Below are 22,660 nucleotides of genomic sequence, written 5' to 3'. Positions count from 1 at the left end.
CTGTGTTTGTGTGCACGTAACGATGAGCTCTTGTGTAAAATGAAAAGAAGAGAGTTGGTGATGCTCTTTTTCCCCACGGTGACTATTATTAACTATAATAGGCTGTACACTGTGTGTCTGCAGAACCTCTCTTTGCATATGCTGTGACATCTCTACAGCCTGGAGCGACACCTGAATATATGGCCCTTGGGCGTCCAGACAGACTCCTACTGTATGATTGTCTAAAACAACATCACCAAGGTGGAGTAGACGTTCAGATCACGCTGCAACTGTCAGAGTCATGACCCAACTGGAATAGACTGAAACCTATGAAATAGAACCAGCCTCTCGCCGTCTGAACCCCGAACTAAATCTGTCACTCAAACTGCAAACGGAGACCTCAGAGAGGTACGAGGAGAGAAAGAGATTCCTAGATAGAGAAATGAGGTGAGAGACAGGGAGCAAGAAAGGAACACAGACAGAGGGAGACGAACAGCTGCAAGTATTCAAAGTGTATTTTACAGAAGCTGTTTGTGTTGATACTCCATCACTGAGTTACACTCTGTTGCGTGTTGTTTTTCACGGCAGCTCCACATGGTGCAGAGCTGAAAAGGCGCTTTACATGCCGCCCTCACACACACACACACACACACAGCTATCCTGTATGACCATTACTAAAAGGCAAAATGAGTCGCTCTCTCGTAAAATAGCCATTTGAAATTAAACTTTCATGAAAAAAAAAGTTGGTTTCAGCGGATTGAACTGGAGATGGTGCTGCTGGTATTGATATTCAGCCCTTCCCCTTGTAATTGCAGTATCAAGAGGGAGCAGCTTGTGGCCAGATGTCATGGGAAGACACTATTTCCCATTTGCTATTCACACACGGAATAGAAACTGCAGGAATTAGAGGTTAATTATGATGGGGAAAGTTTGGGAGGTTGAGACAGAGGAATGGAGGAGGGTGGCGGGGAAAGTTAATTTTCATCGCTGTTGTTACTGTGTTGTTCTGCAGCTGGTGATGAATGACAGACAGAGAGCTCTCAGCTGGAGGAGGACGGCTAATGGAATTGTACTGCATCAGCCTCGAGATTCACGAGGAGAACACACTGGGTTGCTATTATTCTTCCTAAATGCCATGCCTTGTTAGGGACATCCTGCTCCACACACAGTGTGCTGGAAAAAGCCCTCTGAAAAAAGATTTCATATTGTCTGACTCCTTTTGTTTTGATTCATTGTGAAATGTGCTGCAAAAGAAGAGAAGATATCTAGCCTGGATCATACATCAGACCGGCACATACAGGTACTTCGCAAAAAGTCAAGGCCGCGCCTCCTTTGGGGGATAGAAAACCAAAGATCTCATAGACTTCAAGGCAATTCAACGTGTGTTTGGATTGTAAATTTGACAAGTTTGTATGCATTCATCGCATCGTTTGTTTTATACACATCTAATAATTATTTTGCGACCTTGCCTGAACCTGAGCGTTCGTGATACCTTAATAAATTAAGGTTGATCGCCGCCATGTCCCTTCAGTCTTCCCCCGTCCAACACAGTGGCCTGATATTGCTTATCCAGACATCTATACATATTTGATTGTTAGGCTAAGTGTTGTCCAACGTGTTAATAGCCAACTGTTTGATCTATAGGCTGAGATTTAGTTGGAGACGACAGTCTGATGCCGCTATAACATTAATGTATGACTCAAGCTAATGTTAGCTAGCCATGCTAATCACTTTCACCAAATGGTAAATGGACTTGCATTTATATAGCGCCCTTCTAGTCTTCCGACCACTCAAAGCACTTTATACTACATGTCAGCATTCACCCATTCACACACACATTCATACACTGATGGCAGAGGCTGCCATGCAAGGTGCCAACCTGCCCATCAGGATCTAATCTAAACACTCATTCACACACCGATGGCACAGCCTTCCGGAGCTATTTGGGGTTAGGTATCTTACTCAAGGACACTTCGACATGTGGACTGGAGGAGCCGGGGATCGATGCGCCGAACTTCTGATTGGTGGGCGACCCGCTCTACCTCTGAGCCACCGCCACCATCAGCATCATTTAGCGATTTTCCACAATGACACTGAATATCAACGCATCGTATGTGCCTCAAATCTCAGTGTGAAAGCCTTGGTTAACCCGCTACACAACAGCTTTTCGTCATTTTCTCTCCTGTGACAGCGAGTTTCTTTCCCTCAAATGGGAGCGCAGCCTCGGCGATGATGCCATGCTGGTCTGGTCTATAGCTTGGAGACATAAAGCCCCTCTATTATATATTTTTTAAGGTCATGGCAGAGGAACAAGTCGGAGATTTGGGGATTTATTTTTGGTGCAACCAACTACAACTCTTCGGCATAGCGTAATTACTGGTGTATTTAAAGTAGAAGTTTGGAGACATGTTTCAACTTCTTCTCTTTACTCTGTTACCGTCTATGAGGGACACAGGATTGTTTTCCCTCAAAAGGGGACGTGGTCATGCGAGCCTACTCTGGATGACGTATTGCCGGTCTGATGTATGCTTCATTTCCAGCATAAAAATATGTTTCAGAATGTCGTTTGGTCAGGCCGGCGAGTTTTCATTTGGATGGTGTAACTCATCTCCCGCAGATGAGTTTCATTCTGTTCTGTGATAATGACAAATATTGCAGCTACATAGCGGGCAGGTGGAAAGAGGAGCTGAAGAGTGTGCTGTGTGTTGATTCAGTTTGAGGTGTAATTCGACACTGATGATGTTCATCGGAGCGTGAGACCGGCTGAGATGAGAATGCCTTCATATATCGCTCTCTCCTCCTGGCTGCCTGCACTTGTATCCTTCAAGTCTACACTGTGCCCAAGTGTACCCTTCAACTGACCACAGAGCTCTCCTCAACATGCTTTATGGTCTTATTGATTCTCTGTTGTATTTACTGTATTCACTGCAGGAATTATGAACTGTTAAATCAAAGCAAACAGGCAGAGTGGATGAAGTCATCAAATATAGTAGCATTGATTATTCCCATCAGATTTCTCCCTCCCTCCCTCCCTCCCTTCCTCCTGCGTCCCACTGTTTCTCCAGTTGAATGAGTTGTGGCCAGTGGCCGAGCAATGATAGACAGATCATTACTCTGCGCTGAGTATGCCAAGCGAGCTGCCTTTTTACAGGCAAGGACACAGAAAGCAGAGAAGGAAAGTAACAGCAACAAGGAGAAAATGAAGACAAAGACGTCAATTTATCATAAATGCTAAACTGAAGCCAGTCTCTGGGTGTTTCACAGTCTGTCTCGGTATTTCACATCCCCCCACACTGCACTATATTCTTCATTCTCCAGTCTGCAGCTCTAACCTCTTTAGAGGATATTATGGTCCCTTGCCATCAGGAAAGCCCATTACTCCATCGACAAAGCTTTATCCATGGAGGTATAGCTTTACTTTTCCACTTGTGTGTGTGTGTGTGTGTGTGCCCATGATAATGTAACCAGAACCTCTACAGTTGTGAAGGGTAATGCCTGTAACAGCATCAGGTCTTGTTTGCCGGAATGGAAGCTCAAGACGGTGAGACAGGATCAATGTCAAGATGAAAAGTTGATCTGTCATGTTGTCTGCCCATGAATAATTGTTGTCGCACCAATTTGCAAGCTCCCAAAGAAAAATGCTTTATTGATGCAACGTTTCAACCTACTGGTCAGGCATGTAAAACATTTTTAGGGAGTTTGCAAATAACCTCTTCTTTTCCAAGGTAGATCTTGTTTCACGGATAAAAGGCCAATTCATACTTTCTTCAGCCGCGAAGGTCTGTTTTGGTCCGTGTGACGTAAATGCGTCATACGTCCATGTCCACGCAGCCCAAAATTTGTGACCATTCGGAAATGCACCTGTGCGTTCCAATACCCATACTACTATACAATTTAGTATGCCAGAAAAAGATTTAGTATGTCCCAATACATAGTATGTCAAATGCAGTATGCCAAAACTACCAGGATGTCCTCTTACGTCATTGCTTTTCTGGCTATCCTGACCCACAATCCTCTGTGCAGCTGATATATGAGCAAGAGGGTCAAAGTTCAAGGCGCAATGTTATGACGAAGTAGTATGTCCCATTTGTATGCATACTGCATGCAACAGTACGTAGTTTGTAAGGGCAGTTGCCGTACGTACTAAAAGTAAAAAGAAAAAGTAATTCGTATAAATCCACAGATTCATTTGTATGTAATCCACGTAACGGTGAACCGGGAAGTATAAAAAACAACAAATGCCACGTAAGAAGGAGGTCGTGATGGATGGGTGTGTCAAAAAACACCAGACCTTTGCCCAAGAGACCGGCGTTCGTGTCCTGTATGAAACTAGAAGTCAACGTTGATTTAGCTATCACGTATTCGCCATTTCCTGAGTTATTTTAACCCAAACCATGATCCTTTCCTAAACCTAACTAAGTAGTTTTGTTGCCTAAATCTAACCAAGTTGTTTCCTGTTAAGACGGAAGTTTATTTTGAAAAGACTATGCATGTAACAAGAGCAAACCGACATATGTTAGCCACGTGAGATATCATTCAAACCGCTGTATGAGGATATGTTGGATGGTTAGTCGGCTGTTTAATTTGGCCTCTTATCCACAATGGAGTCATACAGATCACATCTATTGGGAGCTGTACTGATATACTCTCCTCTCTTCTTTTCTTTCCTTCTCTCTTTCTCTCTCTCTCTACATGAAGCCAGATTGCCCTTCACTTGAGGTAATGAAGCCACTCTATCAAAGGCCTGCACCTCCACCCGCCTGCCGCCCACCTCCCAGTTCCTCCTTAAAAGGACGATGGAACACAGTTGTGGTCGAGCTACACTGCACAGCTTAAGGACAACATTCGATCTTACTGTATCTTTTGTCTTGAGCTCGTTGTTTACACAATAGCTCACAGTAGCTCATAACCAGCATTGTGAAAAATACACATCACGTGTCACTGATGCTGATGCTCTGTCACTTTGTATTCTGTTGTCTTCAGTTATGTTGTATTGTTCTCCACTGAATGACCTTGAGATCCGTCAGCCTCAAAGTCAGACTGAGGGGTCCTCTGGGGAGCCTCTCTGTCTCTCACTACAGCACCTCACCAAGCAAGTCAGCCATATGGCCGTGGCTCCGTAGACCAGCACTCCACCACTGAGGAGCTTTATGGGCATAAACGACAGCAAGACAAATTCCTTTTCGGGGGCTGATAAAATCTCTCTAGTCATCCATTTACTATACGGCCAAAGCTGCTGGTGCTCCAACTGTCTCCCTGTCCCTCCACATGTCTGTTTTTTTTTCTCTCCAGAAGTGTGCCGAGTGGGGTCGTGGCATTGGCGGTGGCAGCATCTGCCAGCGAGGAAGGGGCCAAGGAGAGTGAGTGCCTCCTGTTTGTCTCCGCTGTCTCCAAGCCCCCAACCATATTCTTCCTGCTAATTAACCTGCTGACGCCTCCTTACTGTTTACATTTTGGGGGTAGGTGGATGGAGGGTGTGCAGAAAGTGGGAAAGAAAGGACAGCTGACGACTTGAGCTCTGAAGCTTGAGGATTAATTATGCTCTGCCTCGTTTTCTGGCCACACGTATGCAAACACCGGCCCGTTCGCACAAAAAGGTGTATGAATGCCATGATAATATGCAAGGCATTTAGCGTGCAATAAGAACTCCTTTCTTGTTTTTGGCGTGTCATTTGTAGTCTGCACTGAGCCCAATGTAAACGCATCTGCGTAAATATGCCACGCTCAGAGCTAGCGACGGCGAATAAAAAGGGAGAAAGACAACTTATGTAGGCGGGGGGTTAGGTGGATGGGTCTAACAAACACAGGACTTTTAACCAGAAGACCGCTGTTTTGTTTTGTAAGTTATGTTAGTGACGTTTGTGAGGTGTTTTCCGTACTTCTGTTATGTTGTTTCCATGCGTATTTTACTTTGTTAAAGTCAAGTTCACACTACACGACTTTCAAGTCGTCAGATGGCTGTACTGTTCACACTACACAACTTCCTGTCTTGTAATCAGGAGTCTTTAAGTCATTGTGGTTTTCACACTATGACTGACCAGAGACGGGGGGTCACACGCTATAAGATCTTTCACCGGAAGGAATCCCCGATAAGGTCGAAATGGCGTGATAGCAGACGTGAGACACATTGCTGATGTTGTTGTTGGCACGTGTTCACAAAATAGCCAGTTTCCACCAGTTTTTCTCACTCTTTTTTACTATGTATTCCTCTAGGTGCAACAACAACTTTGCTCCGTGTTGAAAATGCAGCACATACAGTAAGTTTCTATTGTTACAGGCGACCCTTCATTCCCCCACGTTTCCCCTCAACCCGTGCCTCGTGCTCTCATTGGCTGTAGGTCGTGGCAGGAGTCCCCGACAGGTCCAGATATTTACCATGCTAGATACAGTATCTGGAATGTGTCTGCGAGGCATCAGCAAGGCATCGGCGAGCCTCTCGGCTCACGTCTTTGAGCAGCTCACACATGATGCTTGAGCGCCAATGTTCAAGCGGCGAGCCAACGCCAATTTGCCTCTGATCTGGGGTTTTTGTCGGGGAGTGGAAAATCAGGGCTAAAGTTGTGTAGTGTTAACTAAGCATTACGTACTTATTTTAAGCCCAACCATGACGTTTTTCCTAAACCTAACTAAGTGGTTTTGTTGCCTCAACCTAACTGTGGACATTATTGTAGTTTTGTTGTGTGGCGTACAAATAACATGCGAAAAGCCAAAAATGTCAGTGTAATGTTTTTGCCATTTATACGCCTTCCCATGAGACCAGGTTGGACACACACATGCACACCTACCTGGCCGGCAGTTCATTCTGCATGTTGCCAGATTTGAACCTGTTCTAATGTCAGGTGAGTTTTCTTTCTGTCTGATCCAACATGGAACAGGAAACATAGGAGAGCTTGAGAAATTAGAAGAGGGAGTAAAAGTGATTTAACCAATTTACAAACCCTCCGTGAAAAAAAACATGAGTACTTGATCAAATCACATGAGATAATGCAAGAGGTAACATGGCAATGATGGTGGAGCCAGGGAGGGAGGTGCAAACCTGCCTGCTGACACACACCGCGAGGTTAGAGATGCAGATGGCAAAACTGGCTGTGACTCCCTCAGCTTCAGGTTGCCAGGCTTGGAGCCGGAGACTAGCAAATGCTCCACAGTCCAAGTGCTAGCCTCTTTAGCATGGAAGCTCAATTTCCTATAATTTTTTTTGCCAAGGGCCCATTAGCATCCATTCTGACTTTTCCACTTTGTGGTGAGAGCAAGTACTTTTGTTCATCCTTATGAAAATGAGTTCCTGAAGGTAATTGCATCCGTGTTGCATTCGGCGTGTTGTTCATTAGGAGAATGAGTTATAAATGGGAGCTCTCACAGCGTATGTTCACGTCAGGCTCTGCTGCTCCCTCCGCCACCACGGGCGACACGCACATCGCTCACTCCCTCGCAGGAACAGGCGAATATATGGATGCACCCTGCCAGAGGGAACGCAAATGGGAAGGAGGGGGATGGAGCCAGAACGAGGAAACAGAAGCGGGAGAAGGCCACAGAGAGATAGAAATAAGAACAGGATCAGAGATGACGACTCGGAAGATGAAACAAAGTAAAGAAAAAGTTATTTTGACTGGAGATGGGGGAAGATGAAGAGGTGGAATAGGGAGAAGGAGGGGGAGGTGTAGCAGAGGAAGCAGACGGGCAGGAGAAGTTTCCAGCCCTCCACCCATCAGAGAGTTCGGCTGTTCAGATGTTTGGTTGGCGGTAAAGGCAGACAGACAGATTGCAGCCAATGATATGTGTTGGGAACATCTCATAGATGGGCTAATGACAGGAGGAGAGAAGCAGGCAGATGGCTCCCGTCAGGGAGATGCGCTTGCAGTGCCGTCCCAGTGGTCTGGGCTGAGACTGCGTGAACATTTGGGATTGAATGGATAAGTAATGGTTAGGGAGAAACTGATCAGGGAAGGTGGGGACAGACTGTCCTCTGCTAGACCTCCTGTTTCAGAGAAAAGAACCGAGTTTATGATCCTCATACAATGTGTTTGAATGGGTGCATGTTAATTAGTGAAGAGGCAGAGATCAGATGGTTGTGTTGGGTGAGTGTGTGGGTGAAAGGTTTGGCATGGGCATGTTACATGGAAAATTTTATGAATTACTCATTATTCACCATCACAATACATTCCTAAAGTAATTAGTCATATTACTCATTACATTACTTCCCTCACTCAGTCCAGCGCTGTCAAAGCGTGCCTTTTCACAACTTCAAAGTCACTTCAGAGCCACCAGGTTGACAACTTAACCTAAAAATATGACAACTTTGGAGTCACCAAAGGTCGTATTTCTCCTCTCTTGATGGAGACTAGTGACCTTCCCCTGTCTCAAGCCCCCGCGCCAAGCTAAAGGCAGGGATATGTGACTATATGTCACACAACATGTCCTGTGAAACACGTTTATGATGTATGTTCTGAAAAGACACACTTGAAGCTGGGGTGAAAAACGTGGGGATAAAATCCCACACTTTTGGACAATATTTCAAAGGCATTCATGGTGTTGCACCTGGTTGTACGCACAAAAAGTGACGGAATTAGTTTGAAAAAAATGAGCTCAATAGAGATGTTTAAACCAAATGTGGAAAGATGTTGGGAGAGGAGGTTTCAGAGAAGCATACTGACGCCTTAACATGTGTCGTCAGTCTCTCCACTGAACGCACAGAAGTGAAATTGATGTGTCTCCTCCCCCCAACTCCCTGTAAGACATCAGTCCTTTCCCCAAGATGTGGGGGTAATGGAGTGTTACTGGAATTAGTAGCTATAATGCAATTGTTGGATTTGAAATTGTAAACACTACTTTGTTGATGAAAAAAGAAAGCTGTCTCTCTGTTGTCTTTCGCACTCATCAGTCCCTAGCTTGGTCTTCTTTGCTTCTCCGTTCTTCCCTCAGCCGGTCTCTACGTAGTATTAGCCAATAAAGGGGTCCTTCCTTAGTAGTAGTAGTACGTATGTGTCATCTACTCATGTGGGCCCGCCTGTATCCCCCTGAGTAGCAGCTAAACAGATCAGAATGGACTTATCTGTTTCCGGCTCCTCTTGTCTGCTCTACTAGCTCTGACAATCTGCGTCGCTTTTAGTCGCGTGTTGTGTGAATGTCGACGTCTGTGATGCTCAAGGAGTCTGGATGAGAGGGCTGTCAATATGGCAAGGAGACTGAGAGACCAGTAACTGATTGATGGTGACATATACAATCCACGAATCACAGACAGCACCAACGCTGAAACTGAACCTATTGTTTATTTACACAGTGATGAATCACATCAAATAGTTCATGTGTCAGTATCTGCCTCCTCCAGCTTGCCATTGTGTTATGTGCAGTAGGCAACTCCGTGGTCTGAAAAGTGAAGCCAATGCTGAAGTGCCTTAAACTGTCATTATTTCTAACAGCCAGCAGGGGGCGACTCCTCTGGTTGCAAAAAGAAGTCTGTTTGTATAGAAGTCTATGAGAAAATGAGCCTACTTCTCACTTGATTTATTACCTCAGTAAATATTGTAAACATGAGTTTATGGTCTCAAACGCTAGTTTCAAGTTTTCTTCAATACAGCATGAAGTTCATTTAGTAAATTATGGTCCCATTTAGAGTCAAATAGATCATAAAGCAGAGTATGCTTTAGGGCGTGGCTACCTTGTGATTGACAGGTCGCTACCATGGCGTTGTCCAGTCTGGGAGTTGTCCGTGTTTTCGTCTTAGAACTTTAACCCTTTCACAGTGTGTTTCAGTTCATGAAAGTTAATTATAACATTTTTGGTTGCCTAAAAATGTCTTATTCAGCGTTTGGTTGTACTGAGCTCCATCCTCTCGTATGACTTCTGGTTGCAATAAACCAAGATGGCAACGGCCAAAATGCCAAACTCAAGGCTTCAAAACAGCAACCCACAAACCAATGGGTGACGTCACGGTGACTACGTTCACGTCTTATATGCAGTCTTCCTTTGTAATGCGTGCTCGGTTGGAGTTAGCATGCTACATAGAATGAAGAGAAGGAGACAAGAAACAACACAAGAGACGTCTTCTTTCCTCCAGCTATCACCCTCTTATCCTCTCAATCTCTTTCTAGTCTTGGTGTTCGCTCTGTTATCGGAAATATGAAGTGTTTTTTTGGCCCAAGACGAGAAGTCTGCAGAGCAGGATGTACAGTAAGATGAGAGAGTGGATAATCTGCGTTCATTACATTTAAAATGTGGCCCTCTCGCTGCGCCCTGCCGGGCTGTGTGGGTGGATGACTCTGACTGTGTCAGACAACTGCTGCTGGCTTCTGCATTTAGCCGACGCCGTTGCACCACAATGAGAGGAAGTACTTTCTAATGCAATGGGGAAATGGTCATTAGTTTGGCAGCTTCATCATCATTATGAGGCTTAAATAGGTCAGCCACTGGCTTCAGGAGCGCTAAGAAGCTCTTGTTTCTGGGAAAGACGGAGGAGGTTTTTGTGGTCATTGGTTTATAATTATTCATTTGCAATCATTTAAAAGTGAATTTGTCAATTAAACTTTGATCAGTTATAGCTGAAGTAGGTTGGAGTAAATATGATTAAAAAAAAAGTTATTTTTATAAAACGGTCACTATATCCTAACAGTAGAGCATGAGACAGGTAATCTGAAAAAAAAGCATGTGCCTCTGTGTCCTCTGGTGCTCCTAATGGCATCTGCAAAATTTCACAGACCTGAGGAAAACAACCAATCAGAGCCGAGCTGGAGTCTGGGAGACTTTGGCCGATCACAGGTCATTTCAATGAGAGAGCGTTACTATTGGCTGTTCATTCAACGGAGGCAGCTGTCAATCACTCGCAAACTCTGATCAAAAGGTCAAACTAGGCAGCGCTGATCAAATGTGAATCAATATTCTGTTACTGTAATGTCTATTTCTCGCCTCGGATGTTTTCAGAAACATCTTGTAGTGTACTGTTTAGCTGTAGAATGAGAAAGTTTGCTCCGGCTGGTGGGCGGTGATTGGTATTTCCTCAACAGATCTCAGCATGGCTGCCGGGTCACAAACTTTCTCATTTTACAGCTAAACAGCACACTACAAGATGTTTCTGAAAACATCCGAGGCGAGAAATAGACATTACAGTAACAGAATATTGATTCACATTTGATCAGCGCTGCCTAGTTTGACCTTTTGATCAGAGTTTGCGAGTGATTGACAGCTGCCTCCGTTGAATGAACAGCCAATAGTAACGCTCTCTCATTGAAATGACCTGTGATCGGCCAAAGTCTCCCGTCAGATTTTCTAAAGCCTGAAAACAGCCAAGAAGAGGTACAAAAGTGTAGTTTCTCCCAGAACACTTGAATTATAATATGCTGAAAGGTTATTATGGAATTTTTGCCTAATGATGTCCAAAATATTCTGCAGCTTTAAATCACTGGACACATTTTAGATGCATAGTTAGTTGTTGTATAGCAGCTCGTGACCCAGTGTTTGTGTATTGCAGCTTGCTTGCTGAGATGACAAAGGACCATAAGAAAACTAAGATATGATAAAAGTCCATTTATATGCAACCACCATCGCGTACCCACACAAACAATTCCCCTCTGGCTAAACACCGCCCGGGATATGCTATGTTCTCCGAGACAGTAAAGGTGCTGAGGGAGCAAACATAAATTTCATTTCACACACCAATCATAGCTTTATTTGACTCCACCTGTTTGATAATGCTCACACTGTGGCTTATTTCCTGGGCTGAATAGCATTCTTTATGGCCTAAACAATAATAGAGACAAAATATGGATTAGATGTAAATTCATCTTACACTGTACGGAAATGTGCATATAAATATGTATTTTCTTCAGCCATGGGGATAAACAGGTCTGTATATTTAGAAAAATGTGTTTATTATTACCCAAGCATGGGATTCATCTCTGGGTGCTTCACCCTGATAGAAGGCATTGTTCTTTGATGTTCAGAGTCAAGATAAAAGAGTCATTGTTTTATGTTTGTGCCTATCAAAAATATCTGTAATTCAGTGTCTGCCAATTATGCTTTGTTTTTTCTTTAAAGGTGGATGTTTAAGAGCCTCTTCGGCACATTGAATGAAAGTATGTGGAGCTGAAGAAAGAAGCAGCCAGTTAAATCTTTGTTTTCTTTTGTTGAATGTTAGAATAAGTTGAAATTCTCATATTCAGGCACCACTTTGCTTTTTCCATATTTGAGCTAAGCAATATAGTAATATTCTGTAGCATTTTTCCAGCATTTCTGCCAGACATAATTTCCTGACTATTTTTAGTTATATTATTGTGAGATGTATTTTTAGTTCTCATCTCATCCCTACATGGTTAATGAATGTCAGTCACTCTGTCTTTGCTTTCAAGGGTCTTCTGGATGAGTATGTTTCCTGAAAAAGTAAAGCATCAGCATGATATCTTTAAATATATGATAATTGATAATTATGTATATTTATACAACAGAGTCATGTGTCCTTCCAAAGTGCGGCGTACAGAAAGGCAGAAGGCGTGTCAGAGAGTAAGAAAGGTACAGAGGCTAATTCACTGTTATTAGTCTAAACACACACACTCTGCATATTGCAATGGCTTATTTATGCACATACCTTTATACTGAACAATGATTGCATATGGTGTACACATACACAAATCCCAGAGGCAAAGATAGGGAAAGATAGGGAAAGCCGACCTTGAGGTTTAAGTCCCAAGGACACTGCCATTGATCTTCTGGTGGAGGCGGTGTGTCTGGAGGTGTATACTGGATTAGTCTGAAAGGGATGGGAAAGACAGCGTCAGAGAGAGTGTGTGTTTGTGTGCTGTATGTACAGTAGCTCCTTATTCATTCCTGCATGTGTCTTTGTCTCCATTATAGAGGAGACAAAAGGACATTGAGAGCTCATGACACAATAGTGCACACTTGTTGTACACCAATCAGCTATCGGTCTGACGACGGAGAAGCCTCCGGGGGCAAGGGGCTGTATTTCTGGGGTTCCGGTGTAGCCAGCAGATAACCGGGCCAAATCTTTCTTTTCCGTGCGCTGCTCATTGTTTAGAGTCCGATTACTTGAGATGCGAGACCGGAGTTGGAGTTGAGAGACGACGTGTACGACCGGATTGTTTCACAAGTAGCCAGTTCACAAGCTAATTTTCAACCAATAAAAAGCTAAATCATCATCAGACGATAGCCAGCGGTTTCGCAGATTGCATTTCGTCCAATGTGTTCTGCCTCTATCCCTCTCCGCACGGACTGTTTACCTGCATTCAACAAAAAGGCCCAGACACACCAAACCAACATCAAAGAACTAGCAGCGACGAAGGCCGACCGTTACATCGCCTCATGTTGCCTTTATCTTGACCAAAAAACCACACTCGAGCGCACCGCAGAGACTACAGACAAAATTAGTAGAGCCTTCCGTGTTTTTCCTCTTGACTTTACTCGTTGGCTCGCTTTCCTCACTTCCGTTTCTCTTCTCGTGCACTGATTCCTTTAAGCTGAACAGCCAATCAGAGTGATTTCTCTCACCGACGGGCTCCGCCGCCAATTCAACATGATGAATCCTCCGAAAAACCTCCGTCACAGGCAGCCTAGAGCTGACAGTGCGGGACACACCGCAAAAACTAGGCCGACAGACACTCACCGACGGCCCCAAACAGTCCGACGACCGACCGTCGGCTTGGTGTGTCAGGACCCAAAGCCTGTTCAAACGTGATTGGTCCACACTACTCTGACTATAAATGGAAACCAGAACGCTTCCGATGCCGTCAATCTTGTCCCGTTGCCAACAGATTCCACATGTAAATGCAGAATCTGTTTATAGAGATTACACAGACTCACTTCTGCACACTAATGAACATTAAAATGCAGAAGTCTGAGACTGCAGTATCTACTTTTTGGTATTAGTGTTGCCTTCAGGGTAACGAGAATCCCCCTTTGTTCTAGCAATGGGACATTTCCTCATGTAATATTCAGTAGAGCAGAATATTGAGCAGCAGTGTGACTACTGTCTCAAAATGAACAGTAAACCAGAAAGCGTTGATTACACACATCATTTCTACTAGTGATTTATGATGGGCTGCAGTGCAGGGTGTGGCATCCCACCTCAATTTGTGATCTAAAAGAATAAAGTGTGATAGCGAGTGTCATTGTGCCCCTCTGTCTCTTGAGCTGTGAAGTAGCGCCTTGGGGCGAACTCTCTGAAATATGTCCCTGTGACAGTGCAAACCTTCTCCTCGGCTCAGATCTGCCTAAATGATTTCAGCTGTAGGTGAGGAATCCCAGCCTTTGATTTAGAAAGGGGGCACGCAGGTGCAGATTTCCCAGAGGAGGGCGAGTTCACAGATATATATCCAGAGAGGTAAATGTCTCGCTCATTTCCAATTATGGTTTAACGAGACGGATTGAGGTCAGAGCCAGAGAGCGGGGCCGCAGGAACCAGCCATGAGGCGAACATTGTGGGAACGCCAGCGGAGGGAAGGGGGCACGAGGGGTGGCAGGAATATTGGAAGTCCTAGCACGCCACCCTGAGTGAGAGGGATGATTTTCCCTCCGCCGCCCACCCTTTCTCTCATCCACTCAGTCGCGGAGCAGTCGGAGGCAGGGGGCTGAGATGGTGCCAGCCGCCCATAAAGGCCCCAGTGTGGGGAATGAACCTAGCAACCACGGAGAGAAAGTGAAGCAGCCAGCTCCTTTCTCTCAAGTCCACTTTAAGACTGTGTTTCAGGAGAATATTGTCCACTATGATAACTCCTCCAGCACAATGCATCATTTCAGAGGGGCTTGGCAAAAGTGCGTTTAAGTCAGTGGCAAGTCAATGATATGGAGAGGGGGGAGGTGACGGGCTAGTTGGGACTGACAGCTCGGAGACTAGCTGAGAGAGGTGTCACTGCCACTCTGTCTGAAAGGCTGCCCGTTGTCTCGGCCTGTTTGTTCACTTGGTCTTTTCACTTTGGCTTCCTGTAGACGGGACAGAACAGAGCCTCATTCTCAACGCAAATCCCTGTTTAAACATCTTGTATTTGCTAGTTTCTGATTTTACCTGCAAACAAACATCTATTTTTGTCTTAGCAGATGTAATCCCCGAGGTGGCGTTCTAATTGAAAAACACATAAAAGATTAAAGACCTACAAGTTTAAAGCTTTTACTAACTATATGCAAGCAAGCATACGCTCACACACAAGCACAGCCAAGCTCACACACACAATGTAAACAGTGTAAGCAGCTGTAGATGCAGCTGTATAACCAAATTTTGATTTAACATGACTTCAGATCTGTCATCTAACACACACACACCAACAAGATTTATGCTATATTTTGCAGCATGTCTCGTCTTTTCAACACTCCCTCAATCATTCAGAAAAAGAAAAAATATAGTTTGGTCTATGCAGTTGCTGAACTGGCGATCTCATTGTCCATATAGGGAATGGGAATGTGACGTCACCGACAGCAAGGCCTTTTGAAAGAGGCTGGGTCAGACGTCATCAACTCGTTATATCTTCGGGGTACAACACATGCATAGTATTATCTGGTGTGCACTCGCCGAAATTGAGCTAATCACAACGCACGACCGCAGCTTCAGTTACACTCTGCATATGCTATACCCCATACCCCAAGACCCGTGTCCGCCCGTGTCCCAGTCTCCTCCAATAGGCCTTGACCGACAGCAAGTCCGCCATTTTTGGAGGATAAGGGTTAAGAGTGCCATCCGCTGGCTGTTTACTGCAAGTGCCAAACGATAACACAAAACACTGCACAGTGAATAAGATTCAAAAGCCGGACATAAACGTAGGCTAACGTTAGGGATTCATTTTGCAAGATACCGGTTGACTCAATGGGCAGTGTTAGCCAAAGCTTTCGTAGTATTCGGTTAACAAAACATTAGCTTATCTTTGTCCGGATGATTGTGTAGTTGGCATTTGGCTGGTAGATCTTAATGTCATATACCTACCTGTTTGTAAATTGAACATCGGCCTACAAAGATGAACATATTTGAACTGCTGACAGGTGTTCACTAACGCCAAAACACATCAGTGACTGTAATGGGTGGCAAACTGTCATGGTCCTCTTTATATGGGTATTTGTCTTTCGGACGTACTTAGTACATTTCTGATGATGAGCGATGAATACACCGGTGATATACAGTGACAGTCTACCGTAGCTCCGTACGCTGCCCTCCAAAAATGGCAGCACGCCCCACAATGCTCTGCGATTCCCATTCCCTATAGTAACTGTCTGATTCGATCTACTAACCAAATGGAAAGCAACTCCTGGATTGCACTTCAAATTTCCCTTGTACTGTATTTTTTGTTCAGCCTGCCAAATGGAATGGTAAATGGAGAAGAAACAAAAGCGCTTTGATGAAAAAAGACGAATCTTTGCAAAGGTCAGAGCGTTTGGTCCTCCAGGATACTGCTCATGTTTTTGCTTGCAGTTCTGTGTGGCCAAATCACGTGTATGTGTTGTGCAAGGAGTATGTGTGCACACAAAGGGTGTTCTTCGGGAAGATTGTGTGTGCGTTTAAGGGCTGTATCAGTTTACGACAGCCCCACAGCTAATGCGATTCAGAGCAGAAAATAAGGCTGAGCATTCTAACAGCTTGGCCAGTGGCGCACGGTGGCCAGCAGTGCACGGAGGAGCGACAGTAGCTGAGCTATATGTCTGTGCCAGATAGTCTACCAGTGCTGCTTAGGAAGGGACTGCAGTTCCAGCTCGTCTCTATGAGGACCGGGCTGGGCTGAGAGATGAGGAAACAATCTGAGGGGGAGCAGAAAATCATTCACCTGTTTATATCTTGGTAGCTCGCAGGTTGCCTTCTGCTCCAATCTCTTTTGCCTTTCGTCCTCCCTCCATTCCCAGGCTTCCTTTCAGGCTCACCCATCTCTCCAACTGTCAGTGTGTGTGTGTGTGTGTGTGTGTGTGTGTGTGCGCGCGTGTGCATGTGTCCATGCGTGCATGCTCATAAATCTCTATGAAAGCTACTATCTGGAGTAAAACCATTTCATCCATCAGGGAGTAGAAACAATCCTGCTTGATGTACATGTGCATAACCATGGACGTGCACATACACACAAATGCAAAGAGACGCACTATGATAGATGCCTCACACACAGCATAAAATCACATGACAGACAGTCAGGGTAATTAATGCAGACAGAAGGACTGATATTTTCAGACAGGACATATCATATCAGAAGCGTAGAGAGGGAAGTCGTACATCATGTCTAAAACGCTCCACTTACTTTGTCAGTATGTTGGACACCATTGTAGTCAAAAACAAACGCAGCCAGGACAAACATTTAACAGCATAAATAAAGGACTTGCTGATACATTATGACATGATACCTCTACAGTAGTAGTAGAACACATCAGATCTTTTACTTATACTGGAAGTGAATGTAGCACAAGTACAGGCCTGTAGCCTATTCACATTTTTAAAGGTGTTAGCAGCAAATGTATTTTAGTGTCAGAAGTAGTAGAAGTACTCATGGTTAAAAACAACAACAAAGAAAATGTTTCCTTCAGAGGGTTAAATCATTGGCAAGATCTTTATTTATTCATTAATTTATTTATTTATCAGTCTAATTGTTTATTGTATTTTCCCACTTTAGTCTGACTTTTAACTGAGCTTTATTTATGTATTTATTTATTTATCACTCTAATTATTTATTGTATTTTACCTTTTTAGTCTGGCATTTAACTGAGCTTTATTTATTTATTCATCTGGCTAGTTATTTGTTGTATTACACCGTTTTAGTATTGCCTTCGCCATTCGTTTTTCGGGACGGTTCTGGGAGGATGGCGGAGAAAGTTAGTTTAGAGCCCTGAGTACAGCAGTCAAATTCACCCAAATGGTGCGGGGTGAAAACTATAGATTGTGAGAAGGGACACCGAGTTTTATATTGATTTTGTTATAGTATTCTTACTGTCATTGTCAGAGAAAATCAACATCACCTATGGATGAGCACTTAGCAAAAGCAACAAATGTACAGACTCTCGAACAACATCAGGAGGAAAGAAAAAGATAGTCTTGGATGGGCAGGAGGGCAACAACAGCTGATAATGAACCCAATACTCTCAATTAGTGTACATTTGTAGAGTTTAAGGGCGTTTTCACATTAGGTACGATTGATCCGTACCTTGCCCCCCCCTCTCCGCTCAGCTTTCACATTAGTAAAGTTGTTCTGTACCCGAGTACACTTGCGTCATCATCCACCTGTATTTGTTTATGTTGAGATCAAGATCAGCTGTTCTGTGGCATCGCAAAACACTTCATTCAAACTTGTCAGAAACAAAATAAAACTCACCAAAACCATCGTCGTTAGTTTTTCCAACAATCACTAACTCTAGTTTGGTCAAAATAAACTCTCTTTACAGAGTTTAATGTGAAAATATGCAGACTCTACACGTTGAGATAGATATGAAACAGTTTTATATCTATGTATACAGATTTTGGCCGGCAGCGTTGAAAAAAGCCTGCCCTTTCAAAACTACGTACGGTACGGAACATTCACACTAATTAAACAAAGTGGATTGTCCCTAATGTGAAAGCACCCTAGGGCGTTTTCCCATTAGGTACGATTGATCCGTACCGTGCCCGAGTACGATTGCACCCCCTCTCTGGTCAGCTTTCACATTAGTGAAGTTGTTCCTTACCCGAGTACACTTGCGTCATCATCCAAATGTATTTTTTTAAGTTGAGATCAGCTGTACGTAGCGCAGCATCGTAAAACACTTCATTCAAACTCGACAGAAACAAAATAAAACTCACCAATATTGTCGTCGTTAGTCTTTCCAACAATCACTAACTCTGGTTTGGTCGAAATAAACTCTTATTCCACGGAGTTTGATGTGAAAATAGGCCGACTCTACACGTTGTCCCCCCTCCACCCCGTCTCTCTCTCTCTCTGCCCGCTGAGCACCTGAGCAGCTCTCGTTCTTCGCAGACAGACCATTAAACCAGCTAAATAAAATAACAAACATCACTCAACCCCATCGCCTGTTGTCTATATTTTAAGGAACCTCTCGCCGGCCTTCCTGCTGTATCATCCACGGGCGTGCGGTTCAGAGGATGAGATCCTCTGAACTGCACGCTGCGCGCAGATACAGACATAGATATGAAACTGTTTTATGTATACAGATTTCGGAGGTGACCGGCGGCGTTGAAAAAAGATTCTGATGACCATTTTAATTTTGTGTTTCATCAAATAGACGGTTGCAGGTGGACTGGTGTTTATACGGCCTGTGGGAACTATGGAAGAGTCTTCAGGATTGTCCAAATCTTCTTCATTTTATTCATTCATTATGCAAGTCTCCACTTTCCAGTGTTAATGTTAACTATATAACTATCAATTCTATAAAAGTGTATTATGTATGGTTTTTCCATTTAACTGTCAGTTGTGTTGCATGTTAAGACAGGTGCTTTTATTTGTCACACACTTGTAGATATGCGTCCTCAATGGATGACATCAGGGAGGAAGAGGAACGTTAAACAGAGCAACTGACACAACATCTTCTCTGTGCTGAAGCTCTGAGGTAGGATATTTGTTCTCATTACCAGCGTTAGGTTTAATGTTGTTGAATATTGAAAGCAAACAAAAAATTTTAAATGCAGTGGCTTCTTTAACTTCGTTATGAACTTCTTGAAAATTCATGAATTTATAGGATATAGTCTGCAATAGACATGGACATTCAGACATCATTCAGTGTGATTTACACTTCCCAAGAATATCATTATCTCTGATGTCCAGAGCTTCAGAATACCTGGAGCGGAAATTACAGCCCATTTAAGGAGCTCATTTTCTTTTTTGGTTCTCAGAGAAAAGACACAAGGTGCTGGGGAAAGAGCAGCAGACTGGATGGAGATGAGGACATCAAGGTGAGGAGAGGCGGACCTGAAAAACACTACCGTCTGTACACAGCTGGAAACTGCAATAGTCAAATGACATGATATTTATATTTGAATGATTGTCTATAATATGTTTTTATTATGGTATATCAAAAAATAGTGATGAAAAAAAGTCATACTATAGTATGTCGAAAAAATAAAAAAGTCATAGTATAGTATGTCGAAAAAATGTTTAAAAAGTCATAGTGCAGTATGTTGAAAAAAGTCATAGTATAGTATTTTGAAAAAAGCCATAGTATAGTATTTTGACAAAATAAAAAAAAGCCATAGTATAGTATGTCGAAAAAAAGTCATAGTATAGTATTTTGAAAAAATATAAAAGTCATAGTATGTCGAAAAATGTTGCAAAAAAAAGTCTATATACAGAGCTATACGACAAATGGGTGCCTCAATATAGAGAGCTGATATTGTTCTATACAATTTGATATGAAACACATCCTGTTATATGCAAGTACCTTTTAAAAAGGTTAATTTAAGATGCGTAAAAACCGAGAAAATGTCTTAATGTATTCTATGTTGACAACAAGAAACAAACACATTTGAAATGCAAGTTATATTTAATGGGAGATTCAGTGATATGTAAGCCACAGTGTGGCGACGTACATGAAACCTACCTTGGCGGAGGTCTGCACTCTCCGAGTGCACTTCTAGTTTGTCTATGTATTTGAATGATCTAAATCTTATTTTGTGACTTGAACTGCCTATGTTTGTGTAAACCTAATTAATCAGATGTTTTTATAGTGGAGTCACAACTCCTATAGGTAGCATTGCCCACCATGGAACAGCACAAACGTTTAGTATGTAAACCGTATTGTGGAATATTTTAATTACCGAGCATATGCATTTCAAACCACTGAAGTCCATCAACACGTTGTTGATGGACTTCAGTGGTTTGAAATACCTATTCAATTTGTTACAGACAAGCGGCACACAAAGCACTACAGAGGAGATCAAAGACGTCTCCTCCCCGTGAAGCAGGATTCTGGCTTCAGTCGATTCATTTGCAGGGTCTCTCTGAGACGAACCGGTCGCTCCAGGTCGTACTAAATGAAGGGCGACCAGAGAAGAGGTGAGTATTTGTTTAAGACTGACTTTTGTCAGCGAGCCGGCGGTTGCATTTAACTGTTAGCTGCTGAAATAATCATGCAGCTTAAACATTGACACATTTGCTATGTTGTATTACCAGAACGAGCGTTAGAGCACTTTTTACCTCTGTAACACTGGCTTTTATGTCTCTCTGTGAAAGCAGTAACACTCAAATAGCATCTCTTTTGGCTGCTGTGATTTTATAATGTGACACGGTACTATGATGCGTCAGCTCTGTTTAAAACATTTCTTATGAATCCTTCTAGTGCACCAGCACTCTAACATACATACACTCAGTGGCCAGTTTATTACAGCGAGCTAAAACTAATACAACAGTCCTGTAATAAATCCTACCTTCATGAAGTTTATGATCAGTTTTTGGTGAAGCTATTTCAGAGAGGTGTTGATTCAACTTTGCAGTGCTTTATACAGAGAGGTGTTTGTTATCTACCTAACCCTCATTGATATAATGGGGTGGACAAAATAATAAAACCACAAACTGCAGATAATAAAGTTGAATAAACATGCTGTAAAACAGTATAACCTTCATGAAGGAAGGATTTATTGCATGACTGTTGTAGACTGCATTAGCTAGCTGTACCTAATGCACTGGCCACATAGTATTGGTGCTGCTGATTAAGCTAGTAGGAATCATATTTCATTACGATTCATTTGGTCATTTTAATTACAGCAGCCCTAAGAGTTTCTCTGTCTGTTACTGTTTTCAGAGAGACATAAAAGGCATTGTTACAGAGGTAAAACGTGCTCTAACACATAAATAATGGTGCCATTGTTTAAGATGCATGATTAGCTATGGTATGGGTAGCAATTATATTTAGTAAGAATTATTAGTAATGCTAATTTGTTATTGTATCATAGCTGAAAAGAGACAATGGTTAGCAAATGTTTGTCAACATTTCTAACCATTACATAGATAGATGAACTAAAAAAACAATTATTAACTATTAACATTTTATTATAATTGTCAGTTCCAACTTTATAATAGTCATCCAAATAATGTTTATAGACGGTTTACAAATCATCTGGTAATCATTAAATACTTAATATCGATCATTTCGGTTTGTTTACACTACAATAACTATTGACTATCAAATACCATTTATCAATGATGGTATTCATATTTAGCAACCTCTGACTCGCTGTGTACACTTTAATTACAAAATGTCCTTATTCATCACAATGTAAGGTCTCAACCTGGGTACATGGGGCGCCCGCTCTACCAGGTGAGCTAGCAGGACACCCCATCCACCACAGTTCTGAACCTTACTGTAACTTGCTTGTGAGTTAAAGGACTAGTCTGACATTTTGCACTCCGATATCGGGCCAATACTGACTCAACTAGTTGGATTAGGTATTGGTGACAATAGTGCCGATCTATTCAATTCAATTCTATGTTCATATAACACATACATTATATACTGGAATTTTAAATCCTGTTTAAGTTTGGACAACTTTGTTGCTGCATTGAAAGGGTTTACACTTGAATTGTAATTCCTGTTAATTTTGAAGATTTGTTTTACCAAGTTGCTGGTGTACGATTTATTATTTTAATAATAAATAACAAATCAGTACATTTTTATCTATGTATTTCTTTTTTAAATTTCGTTTTACAAAGTTAGCAAAACAAAGTTTAAGTCAAGCCTGATGTTGCACACAGTGAAACATAAAGCGTATTAATTAAACACTGCTATCAGATCAGTA

General features: G+C 42.7%; 1 long non-coding RNA gene across 1 annotated transcript; it reads left to right on the top strand.

The window, feature by feature from the left end:
- The first annotated feature begins 19,382 nt into the window (after window positions 1–19,382).
- LOC119500399 lies at window positions 19,383–21,273 on the top strand. Its single transcript, XR_005209615.1, has 3 exons — window positions 19,383–19,479; window positions 19,763–19,822; window positions 20,772–21,273. It is a non-coding gene; the product is annotated as an uncharacterized LOC119500399 (long non-coding RNA).
- Window positions 21,274–22,660: the final 1,387 nt, after the last annotated feature.

The sequence above is a fragment of the Sebastes umbrosus genome, chromosome 2 (assembly GCF_015220745.1).
Source record: "Sebastes umbrosus isolate fSebUmb1 chromosome 2, fSebUmb1.pri, whole genome shotgun sequence".
Lineage (NCBI taxonomy): Eukaryota > Metazoa > Chordata > Actinopteri > Perciformes > Sebastidae > Sebastes > Sebastes umbrosus.
This window is presented reverse-complemented; position numbering and strand designations above follow the sequence as displayed.